Genomic DNA, 16,974 nt, shown 5'->3' with positions numbered 1-16,974 from the left:
ATCATTGTGTCCCCTCTTCTTCATGTCTCTTCTACATCAACATGTGTCCCCTCTTCTTCATGTCTCTTCTACATCAACATGTGTCCCCTCTTCTTCATGTCTCTTCTACATCAACATGTGTCCCTCTCTTCTCCAATGTCCTTTCTACATCAACATGTGTCCCCTCTGTGGAAAGAGACTCTGAAAGTTTCAGGAACAAAGATTCTCTCTCTTTTTGATCCATTTCTATAAAAACCTGTCTGAAAATGAGCTGATCAGATTTTGGCCACTTGATGATGTCATAACAATGTGTTGTCTTGTGTAACCATTAGCCAATCAGCAACCAAGGTAAACCCCCCCCCCCCCCTTATCACCTGAATCTCCTCCTAGAGCTCCATTGAGTTCTTTGTAACCAAATGTCTCTCAGAGGGGCGTGGGGAGGGGCTCCTTATTTTCATCTGAAGTAACAGACAGAGAATCAGCACTTTGGAAACAGGGCTGAAACAGAGGGGATTATGGGTAATGCTGCAATGATCTGTTTGGTGTTTCAGCCAATCAGAGACAGGCTCTGTATATATCTGAGACCTATAATATATTGATGAAAACCCGCATAATAGGGGACCTTTAGGAATCATAAACATTGAATCCAATCCAAAATCCATTCGAGAGATCTGATTGGTGTTTTGTTTAGGGAGCCCTTGCGATGCTAACCTCAGAGTCGGCACATTACTTCACACAGAAGAGTTCTCCGCTCGGTGCAGGAACAGCGGCGGCAGCACCCAGACTGCTGGGCAGACTGAACCAGTGTGGAGAATGTTCCAGCGCACAGCCAACCTCGGTGTTCAGCAACTTAGATTTCTCCAGAGACAGACTCACGATCATGCCTGCAAACCAAAGCCACGTCACGCCCATATGGCTGTGATGGTGTGGAAAGCCCTTTGCTTTGATTGGTCAACGCGCTCCCTGCTCCCGCCCCCTGGCCCTGGACGAATCAGACTGCAGTGAACAGAAAGGCTGCAGAAAGACAGGGTGATTAAAGTGACGGCCAATGAGCTGAATATTGGCCCACTGGACAAACCGAGCCACATGTTACACCGCTCGATGCAAAGCTCAGCAGCCAAACGCACGCTATGCTAATATTTCGTATTTTGACACCACGTGCATTTTTCAGCCCCATGTACACAACGGGGTGAACCACGGCCAGGTATCGCTCTATACAGGTGAGGGTGTGAAAGCCAATCTGTCCAAAGAAAATGATATAACCGAAACACACCCCCCGCTTTAGTGACCTCATCATCATCATCAGTGATAAGGCCGCTGACGTACGTGATGCCCCGCGACCCCGTGGATCATCTCTACGGCGGCCAGATGGTAGGTGAAGATGTCGGAGTGACTTAAGATAAAGGTATATTATTTTCTTTGTGATGCCAAAGGTAATGGAGATGACCATTGCCACTTTGGAGTCCATGCAGTGGTACTTGGAGGAAGAGTTGACGGACATTTTGATTGGTTGCTTTTATGAAGGAAATGGAGACGAGAAATTAATGAACTGATGCAACAATTAAAACATTCAAATTTATTTTCAGAAGAAGTGGGCCTCGAATTGATCCCTGTGGCACACCAAGAGCGTTATTAATAAAAGGATATTTGTTACAGAGAAAGATTTTTCCTCCACCATTTAGCAGCCGAAGAGGCACTGAGAGATTTCCAGAATGATTCAATTATGTAAAACATTCTTAATGTAAAAGCTTTTTCAACCAAAACACATACTGTATATGTCATGTTTTGTGTATATTGCATTTAAATACATATATTTAATCTAATTGTATAAAACGTATGCCTATGTATAAAATATGGATGTTAAGCGTTTAAATAAATCACGTCTACCTTCGTTTCCACATTATTAAAGCAATAAAACCATACAACACCATCATTTGTTTCAGTGTTTGTATATAGAAGCAGCTTTTTTATTATTTTATGCCAGATTCTTATATACAAGCATGTGATAATACAATTCCAGAATACGTATAGATATGTATATTTAGTCAATTGAAGGGTTTATAAAAAATAGTTAAAAATGGTATTGATGATTCATTATTTTTACAAACATGGGCAAAACATTGAAAAGCAGATATTTAAATTATATTAAATGTTATATTGATTAAAGAACACTCCCCTTGTCACGGTGTTATTGATGATCTGTCTCTCCGTGCTCTCTGATTCTCTATTATCTGATTCTCATGTATTAATACCTATGTGTGTATAATGGCACCATGTGCGACAGACAGCTGCAGGACTGTGGTTTTATTTGCATATTGTCAAACAAATGATGGCTTTCGTGTCACTCTACACTGTAAATGGTGTCATGCAAACTTTTTTTTTCAGACTTGAATTGTTTTCATTATTTTCACAGTCAGAGCGCGGAGTCACTCGTTGCTCGAGGAAAATGTATTTACATAGAGTTTGAAATAAAATCGTTGGTTGTTGGTTTTTAAAATCAAATGTTGTCTTGATGCATACAACTCTCATTCAACAATGAATGCATTTTTGTTTTAGATGAAGCTCCATCTATCTGAAATCAAGCTAGCCAACGTTTACTATCGTTAACAAGTTGACCTATAGGAGGACCAAACTCCATTAACCTGTCAGTCAACATTGTGTTTCATAATGGTAACCTAATGGGCCAAAGTTTCCATCAACATCGAACGCTTTGCATATAAAGTGTTTTCCACCCATTTCTGTTAAGATCAGGAAATGGGAATGTGACGAAGGACTGACGGCTTCGGGCCGGGGGTAATATTGCACTTTATTAGTGTGATTGCACAGTACAGTTGACATTACATATTTGCACATAATTTATACTATCAACCGTAGGCCTATTTATCGGAATGTCGTCTGGCAGGTTATATTTTTTGGACGTTCTTCTGCCTCCTGCCTCCTTGCTTGGTTCTGGGCCTGTCACAGGGAACATTGAGATAAACATTTGGTGGCACTAATTCTTCAGCAATTTGACATTAAACGGCAGAAGAAGTTCCCTAGTAATGATTACAACATACACTAGTGTAGTTCAGCCTTGTCTCATATACAATCTGATTGCACACACTAATGTGATTCAGGGTTGTGTTTGAAGCCCGGTAGTTTTCCCTCTCTGTGCAGAGACAGCAGCGGTAACACCAGAGTGCTGGGCTCATTGAACAGCAGTGAAAACAGGACCACCACACACTGAGCGCTGTTGAAAGAGAAGCCTACCAAATTGCAAACCAGATTCCCCCCAAACCCCAAGAACAGCACTCCAGTTATGATCAGGATGGTGTGGTAGGCCTTCTTCTGTGATTGGCTAACCCGCCTCCTGGCCCCGCCCCCCCTCCCCTGGCCGGGGTCGAATCAGAACGCGGAGAACGGAAACGCTGCTGACAGTAAGGGAGATTACATTAACTGCAAATTGGCAGGTGCTTGGGTAAATAGGAGAACCTTGAGCCTTCCTTGAGCAGGACATGGAAACCCAGCCCCCGAAGCACAGCAGCCAAATGTAGGCGGTCGGCGATGTTTCTGATTCGGACACCGGACACCTGTTGTCAATACAGGTAGTGATGGGGTGGACCACAGCGAGGTAGCGCGCCACACAGGAGAGGATTGGAAAAAGCATTTGTCCATACCAGGGGGAAAATCCAATGAGTAACCCAGCTTTGGCCACCACAGGGTCACCGATGAGGCGGCCGGAAATGGCGATGGCGGCCCCTAATGCTCCAATCAGCTCCAGGACAGCCAAGTTGTAGGGACAAGTCAGACAGATTCGTGACCGCGATGAGGAACCACATCGCTGTTTGTTTCCAACGCTGGAATCCAAGACGGAGGGAGCAACATACGGAGAGAGGGAGTGAGGAAGATGAGTGTTGGTAAGGTAATGGTAAGAGTTGTTGAGAGTTTTCATAGTATGTTGAATAGCTTAAAACGAAAGTTAGTTATAACCAAATATAATCAATTATATTCTTGTATAACCCACAATGAACATGCTTCATATTTTAGGTTTTTCTATATTTACAGCAAAAACAAAACACCAGTGGTTTGTTAAGTTGAGGTAAGAACCTATACTAATGATTTATGCCTTACTCTCTGATAAGAGTAGGCCGTTTTTTTCCCTCTCCTCTGACAGCAGTTCACAGGGAGGGGGGCTCCTGATTTTAGGGAGAAACACATTGGGGCCTCAAAAGGTGGTTATGTCATAGCCATAGAATATGTCCTGTTCATGTCCTGTTTTTTACACAAAACATGGGAAGGGTGTGTCTTATGCTATAGCCAATAGAAGATGTTGGTTGGGAATAGAGGAGATGTTTTTTGGGGTTTCGATCCGGTTTTTTGAGCAGAAAGAGACTGGTTTTTGAAGAGAGCGCGAGAGAGAGGGGGTTTCCCCTGGTATACTCTCTCCCGGTAGGCTCTGTCCTTCAGAGCTGGGTTAATAGCTCTCCGGTAAGGTCCTCTCACACTTGGTAAAGTATCTCTTGAATTTGTTGGTTGAAATGCTGAGTGGATTTCTTTGAATGCTGAGTGGAATGATTTGATGGGAGATGTGTCAGTGAGTATTAGTAACCGCCACCATGAGGATCTTCCTCCGAATACCTGCGGGAGATAGGTATGTGTTTGTGGATGTTAGTACCCGCCGTCTGTATCGGATAGGAGTGTGTTTGTAATTAGTAACCGCCACCATGAGGATCTTCCTCCGAATACCTGCGGGAGATAGGTATGTGTTTGTGGATGTTAGTACCCGCCGTCTGTATCGGATAGGAGTGTGTTTGTAATTAGTAACCGCCACCATGAGGATCTTCCTCCGAATACCTGCGGGAGATAGGTATGTGTTTGTGGATGTTAGTCCGCCGCCGTGTTTATCGGATAGGAGTGTGTTTGTAATTATTAACCGCCACCATTAGGATCTGTCCTCCGAATACCTGCGGGAGATAGGTAGTGGTGTTTGTGGATGTTAGTACCCGCCGTCTGTGTCGGAAAAAAGGTATGAACCTGATGTGAATTGATTGGGTGAAAATGAAAGTTTGAATTCAGATTTTTTATTGTCACCGGTCTTTTTATGAGGAAATACCTCTAAATTCTATCGGGAGATTTTAAAAAGGTCACAACTGAAGTGGGCAGTTGAAGTTAATCATTTTGGTAATAAATGTAAGACTGTGAATTAAAGTTTCATATTTGAACATGATCACAGCACCATTTTTTTTAGTATGATTATAATGTGTTAAAGAGAGAAGGTAAAAACCCCTGTATTAGTTTGGACCTATTTTTCTTTCAAATAAACTGATCCTACCTTTTTGGACTGGGACAACTAAAAGAAAACCTGTGCCCTCCTCTCCTGCTTCAAAGGTAAGACTGCACCCTGCCACACTCACACTTAGGTAGGAGCACACTCCATTTACTGATATCAAAATCCTTCGGGATCGCTTAAACAGATTAAAAAAGAGTTGTCTGAATTGAAACAGCAGTTAATTGAAACCTAGGTTCTTCGGGGAGTAATAGAGGTGAGATCTTGCTGACGTTGGTGGATCTGAGCCAAGCAGTAAACGTACATAGACTCAATAACTTCGGTCAGGTCCATTAGTAGGGTCAGAGTAATTTACCGGAATAAATTATCAGGACCTCTCCGACTCTAAACAGAATGAATTGCAGGTAGTCAATGATGGTGCAGTCAACCAAGGAGGTGGACTGATGAGAAACTGAGGTCATTGGTGGAGGATGAATGGTTAATGGGCATTTTTAAACAGAAGAGGCCTGAAGAGGAGGGAGAGACAGAGACGAAATCATTAAACCAGTCATGCTAACGTGCTCAAAATGATTAATGCTAACATGTGGGTGTTTACCAGGTAAGGTATTTACAATGTTCCCTTTAGCATGGGGGGCATTATATTTCAGCAGTAGATAGAAAGGGGCAATCGAGGCAGATTGGAATTAGTTTCAAAAGCAATCTAGTCAAAAAAAGTATTAGACAAGTAAATATGATGATGCAGCTAGATACAAATTCAGTTAAACCCCAAAGTCTTCACAATTCATCCTGAGCAGGGTTTGAATGTTTTATGGCAATCCATCAAATAGTTGTGGACCAATTGACCACCAACAAGCAACATTGCAATCCCTGGAGGCGTAATTTGTTAATATGATTTAACTGAACTTAATTTATGTTTACAAAACCATCGATTTGTGCAGAAGAAGAACCTGGAACCCATTAATTAGTACTACATATCCAAAACTCTGCTGTAATTATAAATACCAGGCTTGAAGAAATATCTCAAAATTGGTATAAAAACTGTTGGTCCAAACAGTTGATCTTCAACTCAGCCTATGTATTGGAGTGTATGGTGCCTTTGGGATTGGACTTTTGAAACTTTGCGGTCTGATGTTTTATTGACGACATTCCGAGCAAATTACCAATAATTCAATACATTTAAGCCAAAATGGTGATATTTTAAATATATTGAATGGCCGTGGCCAACAATATTTTAGGTTATAACTTGGTTTGTAATTGGACCCTTCCTAGTAAATATACAATACATACATAAATAATACTTAATATGATAAAACATCTAAAAGGAAATTCCCATCTCACCAAACGTGTCAGTCCCTGATCTGCTTCCTCCGGTGTCTTCACAGTTATAGACGGCTGTGTGGAGGTGTGTGGTGATGTGTGTGTGTGTGTGTGTGTGTGTGTGTGTGTGTGTGTGTGTGTGTGTGTGTGTGTGTGTGTGTGTGTGTGTGTGTTGTGTGTGTGTGTGCATGTGTTGTGTGTGTGTGTGTGTGTTGTGTTGTGTGTGTGTGTGTGTGTTGCGTGCGTGCGTTGTGTGTGTTGTGTTGTGTGTGTGTGTGTGTGTTGTGTGTGTGTGTGTGTGTGTGTGTAGAGTTTCATTTGTTTGTACAGTATATGTAAAGGCAAGTTGAGTACATTATGTGCTTTGCTTCGCACAAACAAACTTTTTTTTCGCAGTTTATGCTGAACTTTGCAAATTCCATGTAGAAGATGGACATGCTTGGGCTAAGAGTTTATTCCTGATTAAAGTTAGACACTTCTATTATTGTTTGTTTGGTGGCTCATCTAAACTCAGTTCAGATCCCGCCTTCCTCCAGGCCCTTGTAATCAGCTCACTTCCCTCACCTGGTCTCCCCAGCCCTTCCCCTCACCTGTTACTCATTCCCTCATCACTCCACAGTATTTATACCACCTCACTATCACTTGTCCTTTGCCAGATTGTCTTGTCGTTTCTGCCAAGCTCTCCAGTGAGTGTTGTGCTCTAGCCTAGATGTTTGTCCTGCCCGGTTTTTGATCCCTGCCTGTTTACGGATCTTGAGTTCCTGCCTGCTCCCTGTCTGGTTTTGTTGCCTGTCTGACGGATTTACTGGTTTTGACCCTGCCTGTCCCTGACCTGAATAAACTGAACATTGCTATACACTGGTTGTATCTGAGTCGTGCTATTGGGTTCTGATCTGTACCTGTGATCGTGACAGTACAATCTGGCCAACATGAACCCAGCCGACTCAGCGACAGAACCGCCGACGCACGATATCATGTTTACAACGCCACGAGCAGCAGCTTACCTTCATGGCTGAAGCAATGCAGGAGATGGCCGCTCGTCACGAACGGACCTTTGTGAATCTCCGTGATCATCTTCAGAACCTTCCTGCTACGGTCCAAAGTCCGGAACTAACTCCAGCTTCCGCTGTTCGAATCCAGAGTCCTCCGGCATCGGATGCACGCCTGCCTCCTCCGGAACGCTACTCTGGAGCCCCAGGTTCGTGCAGACCATTCCTGGTCCAATGTTCCCTCGCCTTCGAGCTTCAGCCTTCCGCCTTCCCAACAGAAAGATCCCGGGTGGCGTATATTGTCTCTCTTCTCATGGGCAAAGCTAAAGACTGGGGCACCGCCGAATGGGAGAGACAATCCTCTTTCTGCTCATCTGTAAACTTATTCTCCGATGAACTGCGTAAAGTCTTTGATCACGCTACACCCGGAAGAGAGGGTCGCTCGGGGACTGTTTAACCTGGCGCAAGGAGGGAGATCTGTGTCCGATTACTCCATCGAGTTTCGTACCATAGCCGCCGAGAGTAACTGGAATGCTTCTTCACTTCTCGATGCCTTCTACAACGGTCTGTCGGATCGCCTTAATGACGAACTGACAGCTCGGGACCTTCCTGCTGATTTAGATGAGCTGGTGGCTCTCTCCATCCGCATTGACTGCCGTCTGCGGGAGCGGAGGAGAGAGAGGGTTTTCTCCGTCGCCCCTCAGGCTCCGCCTCTCCCATCAGCGCATGCTACTGAACAGGTGAGAGGAGGATTTTCTAACTCTTCAGAACCAATGCAGCTGGGGCGGACCCGGCTCTCCGAGGCAGAACGACAGCGCCGCCTGCGGGACAACTGCTGTCTTTACTGCGGCCAGGAGGGTCATCTTGCCTTCTCTTGTCCTGTAAAAGGCAGGGCTCACCAGTCATCCAGAGGGGCGCTGGTGAGCCGAATTATGAATTTAGAAATGCCCTCTCGACCCCTAACCCATGCTCAGCTGAGCTGCTTGGGGAAAATGCACACTGTGGCAGTTCTTATTGACTCTGGTGCTGATGCCAGTCTTTTGGATATAACACTGGCCTTTCAGATGGGACTTGGTCGGGAGGTTTTGGAGAAAGCCCATCAATGCTACAGCTCTAGATGGTCGTCTTCTCTGGCAGAGTGACACACCGTTCAACTCCAGTTGAAATGAGCATGTCAGGTTAATCACAGCGAAACCCTCTCTTTTCACCTTATCCATGCACCACATCAGCCTGTCATTTTGGGGTTTCCTTGTTGTTAAGGAGGCATAATCCTCATATAGATTGGGCTTCAGGGACTATTAGAGAGTGGAGTGCTCATTGTCATGCTGTCTGCTTAAGAATCTAGTTCCTCAATTGATTCCAGTCAGCCGATTATCTCTGAGTTTCAAGACCTTTCCGGTGTTCCCAAGGATTACTGGGACCTTAAAGAGGCCCTTTAACAAGGTTCGGGCCACCTCACTCCCGCCTCATCGTGCTAATGACTGTCCTATTGACCTGTTACCTGGTACTTCTCCTCCAAGAGGTCGACTTTTTTCTTTATCGGCTCCTGAAACTAAGTCAATGGAGAAGTATATCAATGACTCTTTGGATGCAGGGCTTATCCGGCCTTCATCATCTCCTGCTGGTGTAGGTTTTTTTCTTCGTGGGTAAGAAGGATGTTGTAAGTAGACGGCTCTGCTAAGATTGTTCCCTAGTTTAGGTTTCATGTTATGTGTTTAGATAGGTTCCTGTTTTATTTTGATAGTCTTGTCTACCCTCATGTGTCTAAAGTACGTTTCCTGCCTTGTCTGTTTTCCAACGGTTGTGATTGTCTAATTGTCTTCACCTGGTGTTGTCTGTCTAGTATATATAGTTCTCGTCTTCCCCTGTCTCGTTGCCAGATTGTCTTGTGTGTTCCAAGCCTTCCAGCGTAAGATTCTTTTGTCATTGTCCATAGAGTTATCGTCCATGGAGTTAGATTAGTGTATTAGTAGTTTTTGTTTTGTTGCTTTATGTATTCAGTGTGTTATGACCTGTCTACATTAAAACACTTTATTTTGATACTTTGTTTGTCTCTGCATCGTGCATTTGGTTCCACGCCCTTGTACAGCCCTAACAGTACAATTTGGCCAAAACATGGAATTAGCAGATGCAGAACCAGTTAAAACAGTGATACGACTTCAGGGCCAACGTCTACACCATCATGAGGAGAAGTTTCTCTGTCCATACACCAGGCAGTGAGGGACCTGGCGGAGCAGCAACATGGACTCCAAGCCTCGGTCAACACCCAAATCAGCGACATGGCGGAGGCGGTGCATCGTGTGCTGGCACGCCTGGACGCCGGTGCCACCGCTCCGGCATTACCTGATGCTGCGGCTCATCCTCAACAGCTGGCAGCCCCTCCTACTACAGCGGCACCGCTTCCTGGATCTCATGCTGTCCCGTTGCCTCGCTCGGCCCCTCCAGATAAGTTTTCCGGAGATTCCAATGACTGTAGATCCTTTCTGACTCAGTGCGATCTACACTTTAAGTTAATGCCCTACATATATAGCTCTGATTATGCTCAGATTGCATTAATAATTTCTCATCTGTCCGGGCGTGCGGGCTGCATGGGCTGCGGCGGAGGTGGGAGAACAATTCTGCAACTTGCAACTCTGTCTCTCAGTTCATCCACTCGTTTAAAAGAGTGTTTGCACATCACACACCAGCTGTAGAGAGCGCACAGAATTTGACATACATTCAGCAAAATCAACGCAGAGTGGCGGATTATTTAATTGAGTTCCGCACTATGGCTATTGATTGCGATTGGAATGATTCAGCGTTAAGGGACATATTTCGGAACGGACTATCAGAGAAAATTAAGGATAATTTATTGCTTATGAATCCTCCCACAGACTTAGAAAGTATGGTAGCGGCTGCTATTAAGATTGACAATCGCATCTGTGAGAGAGATAGAGAAAGAAAGAAGACTGCCGTTTCGTCCAGCGGAACCAGAGGGTTCTCAACAGCTGTTCATCCTGTCCGGAGGACATCATTCGGCTCGTCACCTGCTTCAGAGGCCACAGCACCCCCCGTTGACTCGGAGGAGCCGATGCAGCTCGACAGGGCCAGAATCTCACCGGAGGAACGACGTCGCCGCCTAGTGGAGGCAAGATGTTTCTACTGCGGCCAACAGGGTCATCAACAAGCCATGTGTCCAGTAAAAGAACAGGCTCGCCGGTGAAACGGAAGACACTGGTGAGCCAATCTGACTTTTTTGACTTCCCTCCACGCACATTAACTCAAGTTATGCTATGTGAAGGTAATCAGGTTATTGAACGGGGGGAACTTGTAGATTCTGGAGCCGATGAGAGTTTTTTGGATAAAGAGCTAGCTCTTAGGCTTAACCTGACGTTGACGCCATTACCTTCGCCATTAAAAGCGAACGCGTTAGATGGGCTCCTACTATTCACAGTGACTCATTGCACCACACCTGTAAAAATGACAATCAATGACACTCATGTTGAGAACATAGTTTTTCATGTGTTTAAATCAGCTTAACACCCGATCATTTTAGGTTACCCTTGGTTACTTTTGCACAATCCTGTCATTGATTGGCGGTCAGGGAAAGTACAAGATTGGGGAATGTTGTGTAAACAGAAGTGTGTACACGATCCGAGTAAGTTGATACTGAGGAAAATCTCCACTTCTAAAGCAGACTGTCACAACGAACTTCTTTCTGACTATTTTTCTGATTACCCTGATTTATCAAAAGTCCCCACATGTTATCATGATCTAAAGGAAGTCTTTAGTAAAGCTAGGGCGAGTGCACTACCACCCCATCGGCTATAGACTTGTTGCCAGGATCCACGATTCCCAAGGGCCGTCTATACTCCCTGTCAGCTCCAGAAAATGGTCCTGCCTCACTCAAGGCAGGACTCGTCCGACCGTCTTCCTCTCCTGCTGGAGCGGGCTTCTTCTTTGTGAAGAAAAAAGATGGTTCTCTCCGTCCCTGCATCGATTACAGTCCACTGAATGACATCACGGTAAAAAACAGATACACCCTCCCTCTCATTGACTCTGCTTTTGACCTGTTGCAAGATGCTAAAGTGTTCACAAAACTGGATTTACGCAACGCTTATCATCTGGTAAGAATAAGGGAGGGGGATGAGTGGAAAACTGGATTTAATACCCCAACAGGACATTACGAGTACCTCGTAATGTCTTTCGGGTTAACTAACGCCCCAGCAGTTTTCCAGGCGCTGGTCAATGATGTACTCAGGGAGTTTTTGAACGTGTTTGTCTTTGTGTATTTGGATGACATTTTAATCTTCTCTCCTGATAAGGAGACTCATGTGCAACATGTCCACCAAGTACTACAGCGCCTACTGGATAATCACCTATTCGTAAAAGCAGAGAAGTGTGAGTTCCATGCATCAACTGTCTCATTGCTGGGGTTCATCATTTCTCCTGGACAAATCCTGATGGACCCTGCAAAGGTCAGTGCAGTGGCAGACTGGGCCACCCCCACCAATAGGAAGAAGGTACAGCAGTTTTGGGGGTTTGCTAACTTCTACAGACGATTTATTAGGAACTTTAGCTCTGTTGCTGCTCCCCTTCATGCACTGACCTCACCAGGGGTTAACTTTGTGTGGGGCCTCAGGGCCGAGGAGGCTTTTAATGAGTTAAAAAGAAGGTTTACCACAGCTCCCATACTGACTGTTCCTGATCCTCAACGACAGTTTGTTGTGTAGGTGGATGCCTCCAATGATGGGGTGGGGGCCATTCTCTCACAGAGAGCGGCTGGGGATCATAAGATGCATCCTTGTGCCTTTTTGTCTCGCAAACTATCACCCGCAGAGAGAAACTACGACGTCGGAAACCGAGAGCTGTTGGCAGTCAAGATGGCTCTGGAGGAGTGGAGGCACTGGCTTGAGGGGGGGCCACAGCCGTTCTTGGTTTGGACCGACCACAAGAACCTTCAATACATCCGCAAAGCTAAGAGGTTGAACTCACGCCAGGCCCGGTGGCAACTTTTTTTCAACCGTTTTGACTTTACATTGTCTTTCAGACCTGGGTCCAAGAATGGCAAACCTGACGTCCTCTCACGCCTCCATGACCCAGAGCCCATGGCCAAGGATCCAGAGCCAATCCTTCCACTCTCCCGTGTGGTTGGGGTGGTGACATGGCCTATAGTAGATCAGGTGAAACGTGTCAATGGTGAGGGGCCGAAACCTAGTGGCTGTCCATTGGACAGGCTATTCGTGCCTGAATCCATGCGGTTACAGGTTATTCATTGGTCTCACACATTACTGCTCACTTGTCATCCAGGAGTCAAGCGGACCGTATTCGTCGTTCGACAGAGGTTTTGGTGGCCTTCCTAGGTTAAGGATGTCTCCGAATATGTGGCTGCCTGTGTAGTTTGTGCCAGGAACAAGACGTCATCAAAATCACAGATGGGACTGCTGCAGCCTCTCCCCGTTCCCAGCAGGCCCTGGTCTGACATTTCGTTGGATTTTGTCACGGGTCTTCCTCCATCCCTACTTAGAGAGAATGGACGTCCATTCTCAGGAGACGTCTGACAGTGGTGCGGTTACCCAAAGTGACAGAGACCCAAACGACGGACTGTAAGCAGGGTCCCACACTCACACAGGCAGAGATCCAGGGTCATGCACATGGCTTTCTTACCCAGCAATAAGTGTGTGAAAGCTGGGTAAAAGTTATGTAAATACAGGGGGAGAGAGGAGCAGCAGCAGCAGCAGACTGTGACCCAGAGAGCAGCTCCTTCCAGCACCTCGCTCTCCCACCCAGAGGACAGGCTGCTTCACAGCACTATGTAACCCAGGAAAGAAACTTGAATCCTGGGTATGTCAGTGTTAAAAAGTGCATTAAACTGGTTTAATTACCCATCAATAAGTGTGTGAAAGCTGGGTAAAAGTGATGTGAACAGAGGGAGAGAGCAGCATTTCACAGGCACATAGGCAGAGATCCAGGGTGATGCACATGGGTCAGAAAAAGTCTAAGTTAACTTTTGGAAGAACCAGAGAAAAGGGTGAAAATGGATCAAATGTATCACAAAATAGTGTCTCTTAAGGCGGATATAGTCCCCTGACAACTCCCGTTACATTCCTCCAGAGTCAGAAAAAGTCTAAGTTAACTTTTGGAAGAACCAGAGAAAAGGGTGAAAATTGATCAAATGTTTCACAAAATAGTGTCTCTTAAGGCGGGTAAAAGTTATGTGAATATGGGGTGACGTATATGGACACTTGAGCACCAGCAAGACCCCCACCTCCATAACCTCGATTACCTTGGGTCCCCGGGCCCCCGAACTTAAGCACTCCCCCACGGAGTTTGCGGTGCTTTATTGTCCGCCCATCGGCATCCATATTCGTAATTATTCACAGCAGCATCACCCAACCTTCCTGTGGAGGATGTTCTCATGCCCCTGGTTATACTTAAAGGTGGTGGATTTTGTGGTGCTGTACTGCACACCAGCATCAATATTCGGCCTTCTTCCCATCTCTCCCTGACATGTGCAAACCCAGATGTTCACACCCTACAGAACCTCATGCCCCTGGAAACACTTTGCGGTGATCTACCCTCCGCCCATCAGCATCCATATTCGGCCTTCTTCAAGGCACCACCCCCCCATGCTGGAGGTTCACACTTTAACTGTTTTGTCATATTTCGTCTTTCCACAGGTGGGTGCGTCCGGCAAAAGATGTGTACCCAAACTCAAGCACTCTCACCCTGACTAAACACATAAGGACATCCAAGTAAGACCTTAGTGCCCCTTAGTTCCCCTGGTATGCCATGTGGTTAAACGAGAGCTCCGTAATGTACTGCACCACATCACATGGGTAAAACGAGCTTCGTGTTGCCCTACAAAATCCCATTTGGTGTATTTCCAAAAAGCTGTGAAAATACACCTATATCCGTCATGTCCTGTCAAATAGCATTTTGTTTTTATTTCCATCATTCAGGCAAATACACATATCTTTGTCCGCTCCAGGAGCTTCAAAGTGCAGACCCCTGAGCCCTGTAAAATATTATTATTCCGACCGCCAAGCACCGGCATGTGGACCTGGGCAGGAGGCCCTCCGATGGCGGGTCACATTTGCTGATAGCACAGCTGACGGCTGGACACTAGCCGTAGAGGAACACCAGGGCAGGACCAGGCAGTTCACTCTTTGCAGACAAGCATATATGGTTGTTACGCAGGATCATACAGGTAGCCTGTAATGAAGTAGGGTCAACCCTATATCATGGTAGGCGTTTCTCAGTCTCCCTCTCCGGAATCGAACCCTGATTCCCCGTTACCCGTGGTCACCATGGTAAGCACAGAAAGTACCGTTGGAAGGGCAGACATTCGAATGAGACGTCGCCGCCACAAGGGCCAGCGATCGGCTCGAGGTTATCTAGAGTCACCAAAGCGCCCGGGGCGCCCCGGAGAGCACCCCGCATGGGTTTTGGGTCTGATAAATGCACGCATCCCCGAAGGTCAGCGTTCGTTGGCATGTATTAGCTCTAGAATTGCCACAGTTATCCAAGTAACGTTAGAGCGATCAAAGGAACCATAACTGATTTAATGAGGGTAGCCTGTGATGAAGTAAGGTCGACCTTATATCATGTGAAGCCACCGAACACTGGTCCCCGGGGGAACCGGTGCCCGGAGCAAGGCCAATTGCTGAATGCCGCAGCCGACGAAGGCCGCTATGCAACAGTGGAGGGTTCGAGAAACAACAGTGTTTGCCAGGCGCACCGCGGCGGAGGTTCCAGCCCGGAACCTCCGTCCCGCTGCGGGACCCGTGGTGGGACCCGTGGTGGGACCCCTGAGTCAGACGGTTCGTCTCGGTCACGCTTCATATCGGGCGGCCCGGGAGGGAAGAGACATGCAGGGTTACCCCCACACAGCACACCCTCCCGGCCATTAGAGTCGAACCCGCAGTTCGGAGGAACCGACAGCCAAAGCACCGGCACGTGGACCGGGGGAGAAGGCCCTCCGATGGCGGATCACGTTTGCCATTTGATCAGTGCGGTCAGAGGAGAATAACCCGCAGTTCGGATAAACTGCCCGCCAGAGCACCGGCACGAGGCCGGGTCGGCGGAGGCCCTCCGATGGCGGGTCACGTTTGATCAGTGAGAAATCAGGAAAAAGTCTGACTTAACTTTTGGAAGAACCAGAGAAAATGGTGAAAATGGATCAATTGTATCCGAAAATAGTGTTCCATAAGGCGGGTAGAGTCCCCTGACAACTCTCCTTACATTCCTCCAGAGTCAGAAAAAGTATAAGTTAACTTTTGGAAGAACCAGAGAAAAGGGTGAAAATGGATAAATTGTATCCGAAAATAGTGTTCCATAAGGCGGGTAGAGTCCCCTGACAACTCTCCTTACATTCCTCCAGAGTCAGAAAAAGTCTAAGTTAACTTTTGGAAGAACCAGAGAAAATAGTGACAATGGATAAATTGTATCCGAAAATAGTGTTCCATAAGGCGGGTAGAGTCCCCTGACAACTCTCCTTACATTCCTCCAGAGTCAGAAAAAGTATAAGTTAACTTTTGGAAGAACCAGAGAAAAGGGTGAAAATGGATCAATTGTATCCGAAAATAGTGCTTCATATGCGGGTAGAGTATGCCCAAACTCCCCTCGCATTCCTCCAGAGTCAGAAAAAGTCTAAGTTAACTTTTAGAAGAACCATAGAAAATGGGTGAAAATGGATCAAATGTATCCGAAAATAGTGCTTCATTTGCGGGTAGAGTCTCCCCAAACTCCCCTCACATTCCTCCAGAGTCAGAAAAAGTCTAAGTTAACTTTTAGAAGAAACGGAGAAATGGGTGAAAATGGATCAAATGTATCCGAAAATAGTGCTTCATTTGCAGGTAGAGTCTCCCCAAACTCCCCTCACATTCCTCCAGAGTCAGAAAAAGTCTAAGTTAACTTTTGGAAGAACCAGAGAAAAGGGTGAAAATGGATCAAATGTATCCAAAAATAGTGTCTCATAATTCCGTGACAACTCCCCTTGAATTCCTCCAGAGACCAGTTCAAAAACTTAAAGTTTTGTAAGAACCATGATTGGGGGTCCTCCAGGCAACAATTGTATCCGATCCAAAGTGCTCATGTAGCGGATGCATTCCTCCATGATTTCCCCATCATATGAAATAGCCCGTTTTTTTCTAAGTGCTCTCAAAAACCGGGTTTCTAATTTCGTGCAGATGGTAGCTTGGAAAAGATGAATGAATTTTTTCGACGGAGGAAGGGAGGTCTCGATTCCCCTCTCCGTTGTAAAATACAACGGGGGAGTGGAAATGTCTCCGGGGCTTCCGCCCGAAGCGCCAAAGACTTGAGCTTTTTTGAGCCCCTCCTCCGTTGGCACTTAGCCATTTTTTCGAGAATTTTTCAAAACTTCATTTTTGATTATTTTAAGATATAATTGACCATTTTCTTTACTTTGTTTTGCTTTCCACG

The sequence above is a fragment of the Gymnodraco acuticeps genome, unplaced genomic scaffold (genome assembly GCF_902827175.1).
Source record: "Gymnodraco acuticeps unplaced genomic scaffold, fGymAcu1.1, whole genome shotgun sequence".
Lineage (NCBI taxonomy): Eukaryota > Metazoa > Chordata > Actinopteri > Perciformes > Bathydraconidae > Gymnodraco > Gymnodraco acuticeps.
Note: the sequence above shows the minus strand (reverse complement) of the source record.